Source organism: Helicoverpa zea, chromosome 10 (assembly GCF_022581195.2).
Source record: "Helicoverpa zea isolate HzStark_Cry1AcR chromosome 10, ilHelZeax1.1, whole genome shotgun sequence".
Lineage (NCBI taxonomy): Eukaryota > Metazoa > Arthropoda > Insecta > Lepidoptera > Noctuidae > Helicoverpa > Helicoverpa zea.
This window is the reverse complement of record NC_061461.1, coordinates 7,412,105-7,423,641: the sequence shown is the minus strand read 5'-3', so window position 1 is coordinate 7,423,641 and position 11,537 is coordinate 7,412,105. Positions and strand designations below refer to the sequence as shown.

General features: G+C 36.4%; 1 protein-coding gene across 1 annotated transcript in view; it reads left to right on the top strand.

The window, feature by feature from the left end:
- Positions 1-3,361: 3,361 nt before the first annotated feature.
- LOC124633663 (protein couch potato) overlaps positions 3,362-11,537 on the top strand; it is a 154,629-nt gene continuing 146,453 nt past the window's right edge. Inside the window, exon 1 of the mRNA XM_047168966.1 lies at positions 3,362-3,508. The gene's annotated coding sequence lies outside the window, so the exon portion shown is untranslated. The remainder of the gene's footprint in view (positions 3,509-11,537) is intronic.

The following is an 11,537-nucleotide window of genomic DNA, read 5'->3' as shown; positions in this document are numbered from 1 at the left end:
GAACAAATTCCAATGTATTTGTTTGAATAATTCTGCACCGTCAATCACATACTAATATTTGTCTTTTTTTTCAAAACTGAACTTAAGTTACATCGAAGAGGTACAAGGGTCTTTCTCAATTACTCCTCTAACTCATACGTATTCTAAGTCTAGTTAAAATAAATTATATAACTTTTGTCCAACTTCTGATTTTTTGACAAGGTTATGTAAACGGTATAAAGGCAGAGCTCATCGATTTTTCTTTTAATTCATGGTTCAATATTATTATCGTTTATATTAATTTTGCTATTTCATGATGCTTAATTTTTAGGCTTTGCTGAAACTACATTCAAAATGTTGCATAATTCATGGTTTTATCGAATGATGCTATTACATTAATTTATAAAAAATTTCGTACGCTTATTACTTTAGTACATTAGTCGCCAAACTCGAAAGCCTTTTGCTTCTTTTGCTATTTAATAAAAAGGCAATGCTCAACGGTAGGGCATGTTATTCTGAAAGACTATAATTTATTACGTCTGCCGTTTCAGAGCCACGAGTGTCGTGGAAAATACTTTTGAAGTCTATAATGTAATGTTTGCCAAACTGATGCTAGTGTTTGAAAACTTAAGCTTTTGAAGCCAAATAGTTCCTTTCATATTTGTTTGGTTTTGCAAATGCATAACATTTATTATATGATTGCATTGTAGGACGTTGAGATTCTTTTTATTCAACTACATTGAACCATTTAACGATAATTAGGGATCTTTGGAAGTGTCCAGCAATTGTCTTAAGCCACTTCAAATTAAAATGAATCCAATAGTATGTTTAATTTTCAAGTTAATTTTGAAGTTGTTTTCACGAGAAACGATCATTAACTGCGATTTTTAATAAATAATGTTAATAAATATATTATTCAGAAGTTGCATTGCCAATTCTCGGAATTACAGAGAATTTATGGTATGAAGGTAATTTGGGTATATCATCAAAAAGTACTTCGAGTGGAAATAACGCAATCAAATAATAATTAATACTTACCGACTTTCCAATAATGTGCAAGTTATTTCTTTTAAAGCTGGCGAAAATTTAAGCAGATATAATATAACACATTATTTTAAATGTCAATTTCAATGTTCATGACGGAATTCTATAATCAAACGACCATCCGACTTTAGTTTGTATAGAACTAACGCAAGCTTCATAAATAGCCACGCGTTTTCAAAAGACAGCTAATGGATTAACCTAATCCAGAACTTAGAATTCCATTAGGGTCCAAAACCACCCAACTTGACCACACAGCGGACCATTCAGATACTAGAGGTCTATAGAAGTAGATACAAAACCGTTGACATCGGATAGTTCATAGAGACACGACCATGGAGTAAGGAAAGATGAGCGGAGATGCCCTTATGCAGGTAGATCAGGCGCCTTCTTCTAGCTAGACAAAGGCGTACGGTGGGCATGAAAAAAATTATCAGTTACAACTGAATTAACGAGGCGTCCGGGTTCTTTGAGACATCTGTCAACGATTTCTGGTATTACTAAAAAATATCTGGTCAAAAAAGGCGTGTAAGGGCTAAGACAGAAACGTTCCTCGTTCCCCGCACACCTGCATTTTGGCACGCTACTTTCTTAGGAGATTTTCCAGTATGGCACCTCCGCTAGTCATTTGATTCTCCATGACTACGACCATATAGACGTACGGCCGACGCAGGAAGGAAAAGGGTTACTGAGGTGTATGATTGACTTGCACACTGTTCCTAGTTGTTCCTGTTGAGTTTGGTAATGGTGTATTTTCAATGCTATTCGATGAAAGCCCGATACGTCCTCTTGTGATTAGATTCGCAATTGGTGGCCGGTTGGCTCAATGGCTAAGCAATCGGCTTGAGGTTGTTGAAGGCTTATTTGGGATCGAAAGAAAATATTGGTAAGGTTTCCCTTTCAATAGTTCTTTGTATTTTATTTTGCATTTAAATTGTTTGGAAAGCTTTTTAATTCTAAATGACTACTGCTAAATATCTGAGTATTTAACCAAGAAAACGAATCTGTTATTTTTATATGATAGAAAATAGTGTCAAGACGATGATTGTTAATCTCGAAAGAAAATCCATTATTTTCACAAGTTTATCCTGTATCATAACTTCGTAGCAAGGGGTGCCATCAAATTTGTTCTAATCTATCCAATGGGACTGAAGGATTGGCAATACTGACCCTTATGTATAGAGTCGTAAGAATTCAGTGAGGAGGAAAATTGTTAGAAACGTGTTCGATTGGCCGGTGTAACGCACTGCCGGGACGCTTAAATCCAGCATGTTATTGCTCACCTGGCGTTCCGCAATTCATGAAAAATTAACACCACAGATTCAAGAACGTATTGGGAATCTACCTAAAAAGATTGCTGTAGTTTAGGTCCTGCTACAGTTAAAATGAATGCGATCAAACTTAAATTTATTGGATCAGCTGGTCGTTGGTTGATCGGGTGATAATAAAGTTATCCAGTTGGCTGAAAGATAAAGTTGGCATCGTACCACTCTCAAAAATATATTTAGTATTTCCATTGTATGATTTCAATTACCCATATTTTATTCAGCTCAGAGTTCAGATGTCGGAGCAGGGGTGGGACTAAAGCTACTTTTAGTTGAGGTTGCCAAAATTGTGTTTTGATTCTACAAAATTTCAGATATTGGCTTTAGAGCTGAAGTCGTTCAGGATTTTATGAAATACGAGGTCGTTCAGCCAAAGCGTTCTCGATAACGTTCATAGGTAAGTGTGGCTCAAGTTATAGTGCGCGCCATAAACTAGGGTCGAAAGTTGTCGGCGTTGGATCGATACGAAGGTTTACTCATCCACGGACGCACGGACCGGACACATCGCGTGCCACCTTTAATACAAAAATATCGATTTTTCCACAAAGCCGCGTCACCGCAATCAATATACCTTTCCGCCCCGTGCCTAATTACGCCCGCCTACATCACTCAAACATCCGTAAAAAGCTCGGTAATCACGCTGGCTGTATACACTGATGATATCCATCCTGAAAAATAGCGCACACTGAATCATTGAAAGCGCACAGGAAAACGCTTCATTGTAAACGTTTTATTTAATTTTCCCTCCATTTACTTTTTATAATTTCTGCCGGGCATAAAAAACGATCCGCCGCCGCAGGAAGCGCGCATACACGCGAAGCCAGCCATATCTGGACGCACACAGGGATAGGAACACCTGTCTCGGGAACCGAAAGGTGTGCTCGAGCGTGTGCGAGCGAGACCACCGTATAGGCGGCGCGGGCGTAGGACAGAGAGGCGTCATGCGCGCGCAGCGTGTTGGCACGCCCGCCGCGCGTCCCGCTCGCTCGCAAGTCCGCCCGACAGCCGTCAGTCTATCGCGCGCAGAGGCAGCGCTTGTACGTGCCGCCCTTTGCTCTGACGCGACCGACGCAGTGTCCGTAATCGGTGTTCGGAAAATTGTGCATGTGCGTTTTCCGACGAATGCAGTGTGTGTGCTTGTGAGATGTGCTATTGTTTTCTAGGTAACGGAGTCTCTTGTTGAACAAGGCAGTTGGATGCAACGTATTAATTGATGCACTTGTTGGCGCGTTGTTAATTTCACTTTTAATATATTTCCCACGGAGGTACAGTTGGAAAAGCTGTCGGTATATTAGTTTAATAAGTATAGTAACTCTGCAAGTAAATTAATACACGCTGGAACATGTTATCAAAGTTTTATTAAAGCGCGCAACTCTTATTAGTCACGATATGAATTTATGATCCGTTAATTGTTTGCGCCGCTTTAGATAAGCCTAACAAACTATACATGTTAGCCACTGTTCTTACTTGCAGAGAAACTAAACCTAATCAGATTCCGATAAGAATTTAAAGAAAAGCTGTGAAAAATAAAGTTTGTGATCCAATTTTTATAAATGAATATAGAACGTAAGTAACTAATAAAAAGTAATGATTTATTTCTGAGAAAATAGAACTCGAAATGAGAAACACTCGTAGTCATGTCATTCATGTGATACACAAAAGTCACAAAAGCGGGGCTCACAACAATAGCAACGTAGAAATTACTGCCAAGTATCGACAGCGGGAGCACTTTCTGAAACCACTACGCATTGTACTGAATCCAAACAATGACGAAATACATATGTAACAGTTATTTATCATACAGCTAAATCAATTGAAGCTGTTCATAAGTTACGGAAACAACAAGAGTCTAAAAGTTCTACAACTTTGCAAGACTATGCATCAAAAGTTTGTTTTCTACGAAGAAAAACACGTGGAAGGTACTCAGTACACAAAACTGGTTGAGATCGAAGAAAGTGAGGAAAAATATATCAATTACTGTTGATATATATTTCGTAATGAAGAGAAAGCTATTTGTGCAATGATTTATAGAATGGTCAGTCTGGTCGTAATGCAATCAGATTGCGTGACGAAGAAACTAGAAAATTGAAACAATGTTACTCTTGAAAGTTAATATTTGTTGGTTAGTGTTGGTCTGACGTGTAATAGAAATAATTATTGTGGCCAGTAAATTGGCTCCTTCCTCATAATCTAAACTATTAATATGAGGTAAAACATGTCAGATGTTGCTAAAACGGGTGAAATTATGAAATAGCGAATATTGGAATTAATTTTTGGATCCCGAAGGTACCATAAGATCTGTGTACAGTACATCCATATTTATCAAATCATAGTTATAAGATGTTACTGCTGTCGATGGCATTCTTTCGCAATATCAGTTTCAATTGCTCTTGCAAACAATGGCTCTTGTTACAAAGATTTTGCATAACACAAGTTAGCGTCCTGAGCAGAGTTTGTTAAAACTTTTACAAATTATTTGCATTCAAATACAGTGGCGTTTGTGGAATGAAGTTAATGATAATGGATGACTTTTTTCACGGTTGATGGTCACACAAGTACAAGAAAGACGAGTGAAGTCCTCGCTTCGGTCGAATACTCGCTAACGTCATTAGATAGACATGTACACCTATGAATAATGCTTTCGCAGCCCGTGTCAGAATCAACACTTACCGACGACACATTCAATTTACTTCACGACAATTTTTGGAGTCAATTGTGTTCAAGAAATAATGATTTATGTTGATGATGTACCATTATTTGTAACATGGCTTTAATTAATTGATCTCTATAAATGAAATGACCTTAGTAATAGTGGCGTGACCATTAGACCCTACTATAAGAAATGAGAGCTTAATTGAGTTAATGGAACTATGCCCCGTTGTGGATTGAAGTCAAATTAAATTAAACGTTAGAACTTTGAAGGATGGGCTGATTCGAAGTTTAGAAATAGTTTCTTTCGGCTAAAGTTTCATAAAAAGAATTTGAGACCACTAATGGATGAAGTATAGAAATCACTTGGTTGATTGCAGAGTGAAACGCAGCAAGTGAACCTATGTTCTTTCATTCACTCATATAATGTGTGTGAAAATAAACTGTTGATGTATTCTGTTATTCTTTGGTTCCCATATCGGCATGGAAAAATATTCTCAAGTAATGCAATCGTAACCGCATTATGTATACACTGTCAAACAAGCGGTTCGCTCGTGGACAAATTGCTTGTTAAATTGGAGTTACATAAGTATGTATTCCACTGTAGCTAGTTTTTTATGTATCAACAATTCCATTGTTAATAGAGTTCGCTATAGCAATTGCTGTAATAAATTATATACTGTATATAGCTGCATATTCGTATATATTGTCAAATTGTCCAATATGGCACACCTTTGATATAATTCGTCCGTTTACCTGAAGTGCAAAGGTATTGTTATCTACTGCTCTTCAATTCTTTATAGCTACACCCCTTGCCATCAACCAAACTTTAGCACGGATTCTTTACTGATATTGGGTAACCTTTCAACAGCCAATCTGTTTCCGGATCTGATTATTCTATTTCAATATTTTGTCCATCAATAATATTCAATATATAACCATCTTAGGTTATATTCGGATTATATTATAGTCCAAATAGGGTTATAGTCCAAACATTACTTCCTATTGTTGACTAGCTGTGCAAATATGCAATATTGCTAGCACCCGCCGCCTTAGGGCATCTTACACGTGGAGTTATAGGAAACCGAGTGATAGCAGAGAGCCCACGTGTTAACTGTATACCTTAGGTGCAGTAAGTGAGGTTCATATTCATAGGTTGCTTTAGCAACCATGAATGCAAAGATAGGATTATATAAATAAAACAACTTGTTTTTTGGGCGCCGTCGGTTCATAGGTTCGTATTTCTATGTTCCTGTTTCAAGAATTTATATTAGACTGCCACGTTTCTGCCTATCTAACCATAAAACCCAAAACATATTTTATATTTTTTTCTGGTCAAACTTTAATTGTACTTCACAAACTGCGCAGGACCACTCCGAATTATGGTAGACGTACCAAGGTCTACTATTGTGCTGGTTGCGTCACTGTGACATGACTTTGCTCTATAAGGGCCGCTAATAGCCGCTTGTTAAATTAATTACAGCCGCACAAAATATAGATTGATGTGTTCCAGTCACACTTTTGTAACCTTTGTTGGTGTTTTTAATGTTATAAATAATTACATTTGTAATTTATTATATAAGTACCTCAGTTAATGGGCTTGTTATTGTCTTCGTTCCAAAAATTGAGCTATGAGGGCATTGGTTGTCTTTTTGAGATCCTATGACATCTACAGCTTATGAAAACGGCACGAATGTAAAGTTTCGGTAAAGCTGATCGTTTCCACAGAAACCAAATAGAAACACAATCCTATCAAACAAAAGAAACAAAATGCTTTCGGCGCTGATGAAAAACGCAAAAATCATATCAGGATCGAAAAAAATGTCAAAGGTAACAGTTACAACTGTATACTTGGCAAGAGACATCAAACCGTCGCATCGCGTGGCGCATACGTATAAAATAGCTTTGATAGGATTTTCGCCGACTAGCAATTTGTTTTGTGTGTTCCGAAAAGCGATCGGATAGCATTGATTTGCAATAAAAATTATTGCTTTGTCATGATTTCCGCGGTGTGGCCTCTTTCACAACAGCCTGCAGTGCCCGCTGTGTAATGACGAGAGAAAATGTTACGGATAAAAATATAAAATTTATGGGATTTTGTTGTAAAACATAGATATCCACAGGTGGGCGATATGATACGTGTAATACTAATTACTGTTCCAGTTACGCTACATGCATAAAAATTGTGCAATACTCTAAAATGGCGGGTTTTGTAAAATTTTCAGCTTAAACGGTTTTTAACCATCCTGTTCGTTCCGTTCATATTTTGGATTGTGGAAATATTTTAAGTTTTCCAAAAATATTGTAAGTGATTTTGGAAAATTCCTTTAAATAATGTTTGAAGAATAGTCAACCTTTTAACGCCTCAGTTCTAAACGATGTCCTTCGTCGCCAATTAGACGTAGAAGCTTCGAAAGCAGATAGTATCTTATGGGTAAAGATGGGATTAAAAGTGCTTTAAATATCAGATCGAATCGTAATCCAATATTATATTCGTTTCCTAAAAACCATAAAATAAAATAAAGAATGAAGGGGCATTCGCCGCACTCGCAGAAATAAAACTGGAGCGTTGGTTACAGTACAGACATCACTTTGCAGCAAATGTAAATATTTGCGGTAATAAAATCTATTTAGGTGATTAATTCTATGTACCGTGACGTGTTTTGTACCAAGTACCGACCAGCAACGTCTCAAATGAACAGAAAAATGTTAAGAAAAACTTTTTAAACGATCGAATTGATGGCCTACCGTGATGAGTTACAACAACCAAACGCGATCGTCAGCTATTTTAATTGTTCAAGTCGATAATTTGTTATGTGCTATTCTTTCGAGTTTATTACACATTCCTTCTATTGCTATCTTCCATGGAAATGGTAACAAAAGTGTTGATTGTTTATGCAATAAAAGATAAAGAAAATGTGTGCTTACTTATGTTGCTTATTCATTATTGAATGGGGCACTTAACTTGTGGTATAATTTGGAAATGTGAAAGTCAAATTATATGTACTTACAACGTTTCACCTACTCTTATTATGCTACGCTGCCAGTGCCTCTAGACTTTGAGTCATCCTCAGTCAAACTGTCGAGTCTAGGGCAAACTCGATAGTGGCAGATGGCGTCTAATGAAGATAGTCGCGCGACAGCTGATGTCACCGTCTCGTGAAAACTTAATTCCTTAAACAGGTGGTCTGTGGGTGTGCAGTATTTCTGATCCTAAATGGGTAAATAGGCGCAATTTAGGCCACCGTTCCACCAGGGCCGTCGGTCTGATTCAACACTTCGTTGCGGCAATTAGATTCAATTGCGGGACGCTCGGCTCACTATGAATATGGGCCCGCGTGTAACAAAGGTTCATTTCTCGTGGAATTAGACTGAATTTTGTACTAAGAGACGCTAATTTCACTGTAAATGTAACTAATTAGATACCATTGTGGAGAAAGTTCTCTGTTTGAATGTTTTTCGACGAACTTCGTTTTGCGAAGATATTGTGGGAGAATATGTTTAGATGGTATGTTTTAATTAGTCTATTGCAATAGACCGGATGAAAAGGTAAAGAAAAACATTATAAATAGCTAGTACAGTGTCCTGTCTAAATTTAATTACGCGAATGGGTCCATTCGTCGCTAGGCCGACGTTGTTAATTGAATGGTCTTGTTTTGCTAGCCACATAGCATTCAGTTGGTTGTCGATATGGTTTTTGTAATTTATTCATATATGTCGGTACTTTTCAATTGCAATTCTTTTGAACATTTTTTTGATTAATTTCTATTTGTTTGCTATTTCACTTTTCTTATTTAAATTAATTCTAGATTTATAATTAATATACAATTGTGACATGTTGGTCATAACATTGTTTTTAAGTAAATTGGAGTTACTACAGTTTCTGCTAAGCGGGACAATTTAAATAAGTCTAATATTTAATCGCCTCATGAAACTATTAATCTCTTGAAAACTGTGTCACTTTGGTAATTTACCTCCAATAAATTAACTAGATGTACGTAATATAAGTGATTAAAATCTTGAACTTTACGAGATATGGGTAGTTAACTAGGTAATGAGTAATACCTAGTTATGTTGGTGAGAAAAAATACAGTTTTCTTATGATATTGGCATTATGTTTCACTGTACTCAGTTCCCAAAACAAAAGACGCAAGTATGTTTGAAATGTGTTTATTTTATCAATATTGTTTAAGAAAACGCATTTTAATTTCAGAAAGTTTCGAGGTATTTTTGCCATTTTACTGAGATACGAAAAATCATTTTCTTTTTCTCTTCCAGGGACATTTGACCTGTCTCATAACATAAAAGTTGTTTTTGTCAGATTTGCAAACTTGGGTCATCTGTACCTTTGCATCCTTCAGTTAGGGCGCCCTTACCAACCCAACTATTTCTTTGTGCTCGACCCCATAGTTTTCAAATTAAATTAAAGGAGTTTGTTGAAGCAATATGAATACGCATTGACCGCAAGATTTAACTTGAAGGTTTGGGTAGCACGGGTAATAATTTAACGAAGATTAAGTATTCAGACTACACACAACAAAAGTTTAGTAAACTAATCTAATAAGCAGTAATTGGCATAAACTATGGTTAGCTTGCCATGTAATCACGTTACATATGCGAAATTTCAATGGCTTCCGTCGCCACTAAACTTAGTAAGAAAATTTGTGCACTCTATTATTAGAATCACGGAACAGAGCGCGTTAAATCGCGTATTTATTTGATCAGTACGCCGAATAAACGAAATTAAACAGCAGACTCACTTCGCCCACTGCGCTTATTGATTTTATTCCGTTATCAATAATGACGTTACCGTCCGATCCAATAATTTATTCACCGTTTTTAACATCGATTAATAAATTGATGACACTGTATACACGAGTGTAAATTAATTTATAGATGGGATACGTATCTTGAATGGGTACATTGTTACGCAGGCCCTGTGTGAGCGGTGTATGTGGATGTGTTGCCAGTGCACAATATTGTTATCGCTCATTATTCCCAGCTGATTTTAATGAGGACTGCTAATTATTACTGCTATTATAATAGCATTCTAACTAAGAGTGCTTGCTTTAAGAATAAAATGTGAAGCTTGAAGCGCTAAAAATAACGTGGCCCAAAAATGTATTTAAATGTTTTTATTTTTATAAAAGTTGGATATTATAGAACGTGGGAAAAATATTGAGCGATATTAAATTATTAGGTGCCTACAACATTTCCTCAATTAAAGTCGGTTCTTATCAAAATCAAGGTTCATATATTATTCTATGTTTAAGCCAGGCTGGAAGTATACTTTGTAGCAAAAGTCATTGATACTTATAGTTCAAGATAAATAAATGTATGAGAAGTTTTTTAAGTGTACGAAAGCACATATCAAATATGTAGTTTATTAAAAGTTCGGCTGAAGCAATCCAAACCAAGACCCGATAGATATGTAGGTAGGTATCATGATTGTCCAATTCAATCTACTTATCACTTATTCCCAACTTCTACATCCCGTAGGTATAAAGTCCCGCCAAAGTCCGGGATCTCGCCGGGACTTAGTAGTTATAACAAATGGAAACTGTAAGAGTTGGCCCGGACTTATTTACCAACACCGCCGCAGCATAAATACACGAACAGATTAAAGTATTCAGCGAAGTAGGAAATATTGCGCGATGGACTTTTCTGCGCGTATGTACTTTTCAACTCTGTTGCACTCTACTGAAATTGTATACTTAGGTACTTAATTCTAAATTCATTTTCTCAGTATTACTATATCGGTTAATAAATTTGTATGTTACACATAATGTTGAAGTCTCATCTCTCAGTCAGTTTTCTCCCCTTTTTGTCACAATTCAATCCATAATCAAAGTAAAATGACTCATCAGTACTCAAAGCGGAAGGTCCATGCAAAATTTCCAAAACAGAAATTTAGTCAGCTCACTACAAATTCTCCTTTAATGCATTTATTTCTTACTGGTCAGATGTTAAGATAAAATTCACGTTTCAATATTGTACAAGCTTTAAATATATTTGAAAACTTTCACGACAATATGGCGGTTTGTCAAGGAAATGCTGGGGACACAGAATACAGAACTGTTGTCGAATGGATAAAAAGTTTTTGTTGTTGCTTTTACTACTGCGATATCGATGGTCAAACTCTTTCATAAGTTCAGTAATAAATCGAAAGGAATGTAAATGAAATAATATTTGCTCAGCGATTTTGTTTCTGGTTGCATAAAATGTTGCGTTGCATAAATTAACTTTAAATTAATTGTGTTGGTTAATGCATCTGTTTTTCAAGTGCGAGTACCTATGAGGTTTGACTCTAGATCATGCAAGTATCCTGTAACTGTTGTAAGTTAAGTGTGTGTTTTCTAAGTGTATCTTGGAAACCAATGACTATGTAAAGGCGAAGGAAAACATCTTGAGAAAACGTGGACTTAAAACTCTGAAATCTCCAATCCACCTTAAGCAAGTGCGGCGATTAATGCTCCTGCCTTCTTTATATGAGAAGAAGCCCTCGCAGTGGAAAAATAAAACAGCTGATGATGAATTTTCAAA